This window comes from Solanum stenotomum, chromosome 12 (genome assembly GCF_019186545.1).
Source record: "Solanum stenotomum isolate F172 chromosome 12, ASM1918654v1, whole genome shotgun sequence".
NCBI classification, from domain to species: Eukaryota; Viridiplantae; Streptophyta; class Magnoliopsida; order Solanales; family Solanaceae; genus Solanum; species Solanum stenotomum.
In genome coordinates this window covers 5791836-5803804 of record NC_064293.1, presented here as the reverse complement: position 1 = coordinate 5803804, position 11969 = coordinate 5791836, and positions in this window count along the sequence as shown.

Below are 11969 nucleotides of genomic sequence, written 5' to 3'. Positions count from 1 at the left end.
TTTGAAAGATCTCCTCACATTTTTCAGTCCATTCAAATGGTATCTCCTTTTTGGTCAGATTTGTCAAGTGAGTGATAATAGAAGCAAAGTTCTTCACAAATCGACGATAGTGGCTAGCGAGCCCCACAAAACTCCTAACTTCAGTCATAAAGCTAGGTCGAACCCAATTCTTAACCGCCTCAATCTTTTGGGGATCTACCATTACCCCTTCTTTTGAAACTACATGCCCCAAAAAGGCAATTGAAGTCAACCAAAATTCACACTTAGAAAATTTTACATACAACTTTTGTTTCCCAAGAACACCCAGAACAATACGAAGATGGTCGGCATGCTCTTCCTCACTTTTTGAATAGACCAAAATGTCATCAATAAAGACTATAGCAAGCAAATCCAGAAATGGTTTGAACACACCATTCATCAAACTCATGAAAGCTGCAGGCGCATTAGTCAACCCAAACGACATAACTAGAAAATCATAGTGCCAATAGCGTGTTCTAAATGTTGTCTTGGGCACATTCTCAGGACTAATCTTTAACAGATGGTAACCAGACCTTAGATCAGTCTTAGAGAAAATTGATGCACCTTGCAATTGGTCAAAAAGATCATTTATTCGAGGTAATAGGTACTTGTTTTGAATGGTGACCCTATTCAATTGCCGATAATCTATACACATCCTCATACTACCATCTTTTTTCTTAACAAACAATACAAGCACACCCCCATGGGGAAGCACTAGGACGAAGGAATCCTTTATTAAGAAGTTCTTGGATTTGAGCCTTAAATTCTCTTAATTCTGTCGGAGCCATGCGATATGGAGGGATATAAATGGGGCGGGTACCAGGTTCCAAATCAATGCAGAAATCTATATCTCTATCTGGAGGCATACCATGCAAATCAATAGGAAACATTTCTCTAAATTTTGACACCACAGGAATAGACTCAATAGAGGGAGACTCAACCTCAACATCCCGAATATGAGCCAAATAAGCCAAACAACCCTGCCCTATCGATTTCCTAGCCCGAATGGAGGATATGATCTTAGCTTGCTTAAGCTTGTACACCCCTTCCCACTTCAACTTCTCCCTTCCTGGAATTTCTAGAGTCATAGACTTAGTATTACAATTAAGCACAACATAATAAGGGGACAACCAAGTCATGCCTAAGATTATATCAAAGTCAGTCATATCCAAAATCACCAAATCAGCCCCAAGTCTGAAAACTCATAAACAAACTAGGACAAGCACGATAGACATGGGTGACTATGACATACTTTCCAACTGGGTATAAACATGGATGGGGGCATAAAGTATATCACAAATCATAGCAAATTCTGAGGCAAATCGCACGGACACATGAGAATAAGTAGAACCTGGATCAAATAACACATTAGTCATCCGATCACAGATAAGAATAGTACATGTGATCACTACGTCAGACGCCTCTGGCTTAGTCTTGCCCTGAAAGGCATAACACTAAGCCCTGTCATCATGAAGGGCGACTTCCCTTCCTGGCTGCACTGTACCTCTACCTGCGTTGCCATTTCCCCTACCTCTGCGACCTCGCTGATTTACTCATTGCCCACCTTGTGGATGCCCTAAACCATTATTACCATTTCTCGGGGGTACCACTTCTCTAGTTTGCTGCTGCGCAAAATCTGTCATGCGCGGGTGGGGACAATCTCTCTTCATATGCCCAGGTTCTCCACAGTTATAGCAAGTACGATCAAAAGATGGCCTGCTGCCCGCCGAAGGTTCGGCTCCCTTGCTATCCTGAATCAAATATTGAGGTGGAGTTCCAGAGTAATTACCTCTAGAAGCGGACATAACAGACTGAATTGGTTGGGCTGCAAGAGTCGGCCTTCCTGAACCTCTAGAGTAAGAACCTTGAAAGTTGCCTGAATTCTTGGATTTTTTAACCAACGCGTTAGCCTGACCATATTGCCTCATCCCCTCCACTTTCTTCACATAATCTGTTACCTCATTGAAGCTTTTTCCTGTAGAGGTCATATGAACATACAATACCTGCAACTCAGAATTTAGTCCCTTAACAAATAAGTGGATCCTCTCTTCCTCAGTAGTGACCAATTGCGTAGCATATCTAGATAAATCATGTAACTTGGCCTCATAAGCAACCACATACTTACCACCTTGCTCCAAATCCATGAACTTATCCTTATTACGATCTGTCAAAGTCTGAGGCACATACTTCTCCAATAACAGAGCATGAAACTGGGTCAAAGTGAGTGGGGGTAAAGCTAAAGATCTACATTCCACATAAGATCTCCACCACTTCTTAGCCTCTAACTGCAGTTGAAAGGTCACAAACTCTACTCTATGCTGATAGACAATTCCCAACTTATGAATCCTCTCATAGCAATCTAGGATGAACTCATAGACATCCTCACTCTCAGGACCATGAAACTCCGGTGGTTTCAATTTCAAGAACTTAATCAACATCGCATGTTCATTACCAGTCATAACAGGACCCAACAATAGACGGAAGAAGGCATCATTACCTACAATTCCACCCACTTTGGGGACAGGAATAGCAATAGGGGGATTGGCGGGAGCTTGAGTTGCTTGAACAGAGGGAAGCACTCCAGGACCACCAATCTTCAAGAACGACATAATATGTTGAGCTAACATTGGGTCTAAGGGAGTAATACCTGTAGTCTCTGTCTACACCTCTTCCTCTTGTCCAACATTCTCCTCATTCTCAACCTTTATATTCTCCTCTACCTCTTCATGATGCGCAAAATGGACCTCATTTCTGGGATCATTCTTAACTGGTGCTCCATCCCTAGTAGGCGCCAACCTTCCTCAGCCTCTACCCCTAGCTCTTCCTCTACCCCTGGCTCGACCGCGGCCTCTTGCTGTAGATTTCTCAACTAAAGCATTGACGGGAGCTACGTGCCTGACGCTGTTGAACTTAGTGTTAACCATCTACAGACATAAAAGTAGAAGAGGTTAGATACCAATTTGGATCACCAAATACCAATTGGAATCAAGCTGTGGCACGAAAGGAGACAAGAGAAAACATAGAAATTAAAGTCCTATATCTTGAAGAAAAGTATAGACATCTCCGTACCATTCCGTAAGACTCTACTAGACTCATTTTGGTACAGCGAGATCATAGAACCTAGAATCTGATACCAACTTTGTCACGACCCAGACCGTCGTGATTGGCACCCACACTAACCTCTGATGGGATAACCATTACTATAACCCAACTAACCATAAACCTACACATTTAAAGATACGAAAGCAAGTTTAAATGTAGAATTAAAGTACAGTTCCCATAAAGTCTAGAGTTTAACAAATGATTGCAGAAATAACGCCTAGAACCTGAAAGTCAATGTACCAAAACTCTAACAAGGAACCATAGTCTAAAGAAATGGGTACAACCCAAATTGAACAAGAGAATTATCTAAAGCACTAGTCTAAGTTAGAATAAATGGACTAAACAAAAGGAGATCTCAAGGCAGCCCGAAAGAACTGGCTCGCCCTTGAATTCGATTGATCATTGATCTTCTAAATGAGGTCTGTTAGTAGCCGCCTGAAGATGCCCTGTACTCAACAAAAAAAGAGCAAGTGCAGTATCAGTACACAACCACAATGTACAGGTAGGATCACGTGGCTATCCCACTAATTGCAACATATATAAGTCATTACAACATAATAAATATGCATACACGGAACATATACAATATCAATATCACTTACGAACAATGTACAATTTCACAATATTAAGATATATAAATATGTCAAGTCTTTTGTCCTCTCATGGAACCCATACCCAAACTGTTAGTGTACCGGTACATGGTACCCGATCCAGGTTAGTGTGTCGGATTGTGACACCCGTTCTAATGTTTATACCGGTACATGGCAATCGATCATAGTTAGTGTGTCGGAACGTAACACTCGATCCATTCAACAAGCTACAATCACAATCATAATGTACGTTCTCATAATCATACAATCAAGTCATGATTCATGGCATGCAATTATTCAATTATCATCATTTACGATTAGTGAAATCAACAATGCAACATTCACATACATACATGCATTATAATGAAGCAAGAATAAACATATATCACACAACATGAAATCACAACCATCACCTACTCGAACAAAGCTTGAATCCCCTTAGAAACTTCATTCTTCCCTTTTTGGATTTTTTCCGCTTGCTCTTGATCTACAAATAATCAATATTACAGGAGGATCAATAAACAATGTCTAATTACTCGGATTAAAATCAACTCTATCAACCCTAGATCAAACTCATGATCCCAATATCCAAATTAGGGCTTTTCCCACCATCCAAACAGTTCCAAAACCCTTCCCCCAACAATTATTACCCACAAAACTAAGTTCCATGGATTAAAATATGGATTTAGGGAGTGGAAATCTTACCTTTAGCCTCAAGAATGGTGGAAAACTGTCAAGAAAACACTTGGGGTCGTTCCTTAGCTCTCAAAGTCGAAAAGTGCTGAATAAAACGTTTTTGGGGTATATTTCCTACTTAAGTCGCGTCTGTCCCGCCACAATGGTCCTTACCCCGCTACAGCGGCCCCGCCTTGGAGGGAAAATCCCGCCTTAGCGACTTGCATGGAAACAATGAGCAATTTTAATAATTCCAAACCCCCATTTCACAATATACCATCATCCCATGACACTAAAAAAATGTCGTTCATGCTAAGATCAGTTTCGGGATTTCCACTCACCCGAAATCAATTCCGTAAAGTCATACGGGTTCCTTAACGTCTTAGCTATCTACTCGTGTGATCAAAATCATAATTATATCTCTCATTTATTACAAGATCTCCCTAGAACTCACTAACTCCAATTTCGTTCAAATCAGGACTAGGTTGGGAAATTTCAAGTTACTACGAAAACGCTTTCCAGTCCAAAATTATTCCCCATTGGCTTTTCTATAACGACGGGAACCGGTCTTTACAAGAGAATTTATATAGAGAACCTAAGTAATTTGTGACTTGTTAGGATTGATAGTCGGTCACTAGGTTATTCAATTGGGTTGTATGTGATTTTCATGTTTAAGAGCTTTTAAGACTTGGTTTACTTTGATAAATACATAAGGTATGAGACTTAATTTTTGTAGAAATGATCTTGGTTGGAAGTTTCAACATCTCCATTGATTCCAAAATGTTTAATTCTTGGGGGGTAGTATATCTTGTTTACTTGCACAGGGTTTTGAACAAATTCCATCGAGAATTTTGGGACTTGTTGAACAAACTAATGTTACATCATATTGTGTAGCACCCATTCCCTCAACGTGTTTCTGCACCTTAAGCCATGTTTGCCGTGGCCAGTGATTTTGGCCTCCGCATTCGTGAGCCTAATATCGCATTTGAGGTTGGTCATCACGTTCACAATGGTCGGGGAGGCTGACCCTTCACGTTCCCTATCTTGGAACCATGATCACAAAGTATTGGGTGCCCGATCTATTACATTTGCAGACTAGTTCATGTGTTTAAAATGGTCACTTGACTAGTTTTTTTAAATAAAGACAATGTCAAAAATTAGCCTTTTTTATATTATTTACTTGATTACTTCATTAGTAGAGTTTCATTTTGGGTGATTTGAGTTGCTAATTGTTGGGAATTTTTGAGGCTTTGTATGAGACCATTAGAAAGGTGTGGAAGGCTTATCTTAGCGATAAATTCTAGTCTAGAAGGACATTTCATGATTTTTTTAATGGTGATTCTTATGTTAGATTATTGGATGATCATTTCCCAATGTACTTTGAGCTCAGATTGTGTCAATTTTTGGGGCACAAGTTCCTTCACTTAATTAGGAGTTAGTGTTTTAAAAGACTCTGTTGGGACTCGATTCGGGGCTCGTCGCGGGGTGGGGATCTAGCAAAATTCCCCAAGACTAAGTGTGGGACTTAGTTCTGTAAGACTTACGCTCTAAGCGCCTGACTATACGCCTTAAGCATGCCCAACGCTCGCGGCTCGCCTAACAGATCTTAGACAAATTAAGTGTTAAAATCTTTAGTTGACATCGTTGACCCTGATAATTCTTAAATAAATAAATGATACTTAATAATTTTTTAATCACTTGAGATAAGAAGATTGAGAGTATCTCAATATCAAATCTTTACTATTTGGTAATACTGTGAATGTGATTATATATTATGTAAAATTTCTTTTAAAAATACGTAGCGAAATTTTACTTTTTCACTTATCATTGGTCTTTATGGTTTTGTCATATGTGTCAAAATTATCATATATTATTTAGATATTTGGAAGTAAATTTGTTTTTATTCATAATGGAGTGATATTTTTATTATAATACTAGTAAGTTTTATTGATTATTTTCTTTTAGGGGCTAAATTTATAGTATGATAAAAAAATTCTTTTAGAAATAATGATTCTTTTATTATTAGAAATATAAGATATTAAATTATTTATACTTGTATAATCATGTTAGAAGTTTTATCTTCTATAAGTTTCTTTAATCATGTTTGTAATTATGTCAAACTATTGGTGTATTCTTATAATTTTGTGTAATTGTATTATTATACTATACTGTAAATTAAAAATTAAAAAATCCATTGGGCTTATGGTCCACATATCAAGACTTACGCATAGCCCTATACTAAGTAAAACGCGTCGCCTGAACTTGGATAGTAGCTTTATACTTTCTTCCACCAGGTTGTGCGACTGGATCTTGTATTTTAAATTTTTGTATGTATTGTTGTTTCTCTCTTTCAATTGCGTTCTCTTAAAATCTCTTTATTTCTTTTCTCTTTGATTGTTGATTCTACTTAATATGCATGCTACTTGATGTTTTGGAATATGGGTTGGCTTACCTACTGGTGGACTATGGTAGGTGTTACCATGACTTTAATTTTCTGGTCGTGGAATGACCTAGTTAGAGGTTCAACATAGTTCTCGAAGCATTCAGGGGCATTTTGAATCTTTGGGTGGATTTATAAAGTTTCTTACGTTTGGATTTGACTGATGTGTCGTGGATTTAAGATAGCTGTAATGCTTTAAACTTGAGATTTTGTGAGTCTTTTTAAGTGTTTGTCAATAGATTAGATTGTGTTTTGTAGGAAAACATGTTTTGGAAACTTAGGTAGATAAGACAGTATTGGTAGTATTGTTTTGACTATCTACGAGCCAAACTACCAGTCACTATGGACTCGTAGATAGGTAACTTGAAAGATTGAGTTTCAGTATGAGGTTCTGAGGCTCACGAAGAGACAGTACAAACTGTACTCTGGTTTACGAGCCATAGATCAGTAGTTGTAGATGAAATATCAAAAAAATGAAGTCTTAGGTTTGGAGAGTACGAGTCATCAGTACAATTCGTATACCGGTGCACGAGTAGTAGACTCAGAGTCAGAGAATGAAGTACTAAAGTTTTGAAGAAGTGAACTCCCAAACCATGAAGGCATACTAGGAGTCGTAGATTCTTATACGGGTCGTACATGGATGATCGTAGCTGAGAGTTATAGAGTTGGAAATAAAGGGCTCAAACCCCTCACTAGACAGGACAAACCATAATTAGGTCTACAGACCGTAATTCTCACCTGTATAAAATGTCAAGAAGATTGATTATTCACTACCATTTATGAGAGGACTCCAAGACTCATACAAAGGACTACGATTCGTACATTGGAGTATTAGAAACTGCCGATTCATTCTTTCCTAGATTAGTTTGGTTTAGTTTATAGACGTCGTCTATAATTACTTTAGGGTTTATTTTATATTATTATGTTCTTTTTGGATTTTGAGAATTAATAGTCAATCACTTTTGCTTCAATACTTGAATTTTTGGGATTTTAATTATACTTTTGATCTTTGATTCTTGGTTTGCAATACAATTAGAGATTTTGGAGTTTAAACATTCATATTGTAAGTTCATGATTTCTCTTACCCAAACTATTATGAATTGTGATCAAACAACTATGAATAGTTAATTCCACATCTAGGGTTGTGGATACCATGAAAAATTAAAGACGTAGACCTAATAAATAATAATTCTTGAATAATGTGCATGCATGTATTATTTTACCGTTCACTTTAATTGCTTTCTAATGGTTGCAAACGTTAAAAATCACCTTATTCCTACTCACCGAACCAAGGAGGTAACGAATGAGAAAAAATATTATACAACGAAGATTTGAGGCTATCAACGCTCATATAATAGCTTGAACGGACTAAGGTATAGCTAATTTGAGATCAAAGGTAAGGATTCGGAAAGCATACATCCATAGACGGACCAAGTTGTGTAGTGAAATCCACTTATTTAGGTGACCATCCACTTAGGTGATAAATAAATTACCGATCTTGCATGTTACACACTAGACAATGTTACTACTATAAGGTTTTATTGTGTTAAAGATTCATGGGGAACACTAGTACCCTACTTTTGTCTTTTATTGATTTCAAACACATTAATATGTTACTTTGCTATTTGTTACTTGCAATCATTACAATCAATTACTTTAATACAACCTCCCTCCCCTTACGAAATTGATTGAGAGGACTTCTAATTGGTGATTAGATGATTTCATAAGGTCCAATATATGTTTTATCATAGTTTTGCACTATTAATTTGTGTTAGGCAGATTTTGAATGAGTTTCAAAGGTCCATTTCGACAGATTGCACATGAATAAAATCACCTCATTTTTCCATGCTCATTGACGTTAGATCCACAATTGACTTGTTGAACTTTTTATCACGAGTTTCTCATTTATCTTGGACAGACCCGAAATAATTCTCTTTACCGTTATTGTTTTCATCAACATGTACTTTCTCAATGGAACATGTAGTATCGACCACCTTAGAATTATATTCATCTAATGATGATTTTTCAATGCAAACGTTTCCATGGGTACCTATAAGAGAGTCAAAACAACTAGAACAAGAAGTACTTAATAATGTTAGAATAAGAAAAAACCTCACTCAAACATTCTTGTTTTTCTCACTCTACCTCATCACCATCCTTCTCCTTTATGCTATCATGGACATCTCTCCTTTCTTTTTTATCGATCTTACTTTTTTCGTCACTCGACTTTCCAATATCTTTACACAACACATTCTATCTTTTTTCCTCTCTTGGAATGTCAACATGCACTCCCTTAATGTTCTCCTTCTTTTCTATCTCAAAATTTTTCATTAGTTCAAGATGCGCTCTATTCTTTCTCCTATCATGAATTGCATTTCTATTAAACTGCCATGGACTCCCAAGCATGATATGACAATCTTCCATTGAAATTATATCACTTTACTATAAAGACTTAAATGTTTTGAGGAAAACACTATTTTAAGTGAGTTAGGATAAAAACGAGAACTTCCTCAAAACATTCATATTTTTATGTATTTGATGAGTATGTGATGATGTACGGAAAACGCCATTTTTATTTGGCCCAAATTCATTTAAAAAATGTTATACAAAAAATCTAGGATTCGTACCACTGTTTTTATTCAACTAATTTCAATGATAAATGTGAAATCATAGATTAGTAATGTATTGAATTGAGTGTTCATGTTTGTATTTGGTAGTAATTTCTTTATTACTCTCTCCATTTTAATTTATTTGTCCTAATTTAATTTAAAATAAAATTTAAGAAAATAAAGAAGATTTTAAAATTTTAGTGTTTCAAATCAAACATATGTCAAATACACTAAAATGCCCTTTAATTTTGTGTCTTAAACAAGTCATGTGAAAAATTAAAAAATTGCTAAAAAGGAAGAAGATATATTATTTTTTAAAAATAGACTAAAATAAATGTAGGACAAATAAATTGAAACAATTGGAGTATTTTCTTTATTTCCAAGGTAAAATAATCAAAAATAATTTCCTTGATAAAAGTTCAACATAGTATATTGTAAAACTAAAAGTGTAGCTTATCATAGCTATAGAAATAATCTTTTTATATCATAACAAAGAAGTTGTGTATTAATAATATTAATTTAATGTGCTCAACTAAATAATTAAGTTTCTTATAATTCATTTTTAAAATATTGACAAATTAATAATAAATGTTGGTTAATTTTTATTTAAAAATTGATTACCTTTTATAATAATCACACTTCGCGGGGTACGTATACTAGTCAATTTTGTAATACATAAACTTTTCTTCCATAAAAAACTAAAACTCAAATATGGTAAAAAAATCTCCAAAATTTTCCCTAAGAAAGCAAATCAATTATGGTAATACTTTAACTTTCCTTCCATAAATCTAAAAATCAAATATGATAAGAAAATCTCTAAATATTATTCCCAAAATAGAAAACTAGTTATGATAATACTTTAACATTCCTTATATATAAAAATGTAAAACTCAAATATGGTAAGAAAAGAGATCCGAATATTTCCCCCCTAAGAAAAGTTCAATTATATATGATTACAGTTTGACTTTAAACCAATAAAAACTAAAATTCGAATATGGTAAGAAAATATTTAAACCTTTACCCCAAAATATGAATCAATCATAGTAATATTTTAACTTACCTTCCATAAAAAATAAAACTCAAATAAGATAAGAAAATCTCCAAACTTTATCCCCCAAAGAAAATCAGTTATGATAATATTTTACTTTTGCTTCCATAAAAAAAGTCAAACTCTAATATAGTAAGAAAATCGGGAAAAGATACTAACATATCAATTATAGTTATATACTTTTAACTTTTCTTAAAAAAGAAAATTCAAATATTATAGAAAAATTAGCCAAAACCCCTATAAAAGAATGATAAGTGAAGAAAATTATATCCACACCACTTCATTCTTATCATTCCATTCCAGAAAATTCTTATAATGGTTAAATCCTAAACCATCTTCTAGTGCATTTCTAGTGAATCAATATGCAATGCTCATAGCCACTTCCCCATTAAAGTTGAAGAAAAGGATAAAAGTAACACAAAAAACTATACATAAAAAACCAACACATAAATTTAATCTTTCTTCCCTCACTCTATGTATTTTAGACATTTACTTTGTAGAGATAAATTACTAAATTATACTTATATTTTAACTGATTTATTTCCCAAATGATTTTGATACCATTTACTTTGATCATTCTTTAAATTTTCCTTTTTCTTCATTTTTATTGTGTATCGTCATGATCTGGGATATAGGATTTTTTTTTTTTGTGTTTGCTTCATTAAAGATCTGTTATATTTTTAACCTTGATGCTTTGCTTTTTGTCAGGTACTATTTTATTTGCTTTCTAGCTTAGAATCTTGGGTGGAAATTGGAAATTTTGATGACATGTTTCCTTCTTTGATGTTTATTCATTCTTTAAAGGGAGATCAAAGATAATATAATTTGAAGAAACAGTGGAAACTAAAAAAAAAATGTCTAACAATGCAGTTACTTGTGCAGAAAGGGCAACGAGTGATAAGTTGATTGGTCAATAATGGACGGTAAACATTGAAATTTGTGATATTATCAACATGAATCATGGGTATCTTTCTTTTCTATATGTCTCATTGATAATTTGCAATACTAGGAAAATATTGCTTGAATCGACTTTGTAACTATCTCTATTTTTGTATGCTTTATAGTATTCATCTTGGAACTGATTTTGATAAACAAATTACTTTACATGATAATTTTTTCTTCATAAAGCAGTAACTAACTAGAAGGATCTCATTTAGCATAGAGAAAAATATATATCATGATATGGTATTGAGAAAATTAACAACTCATCATACAACTTGTAAGATCAAATCTCTAGTGATTTTCTTGAAGAATTAATCACATGATATTGATGCGAACGTAGATAAATTTTTGCCTTTTACGGGAATTAATGCATAAGATACGATTGATGCATTATTTTTAATGATTTTAGCCCCTTTTTTTAATATTCCTTAGAAGAGTGCCATACTTGATAAGTGTGTGCCTGTCGTTTCAAAAGATCTAGATCAACAACTTCACAATCCTAATGATGGCCATTTTAAAGAGTTAAGTGAAAAGTGATTTAACGC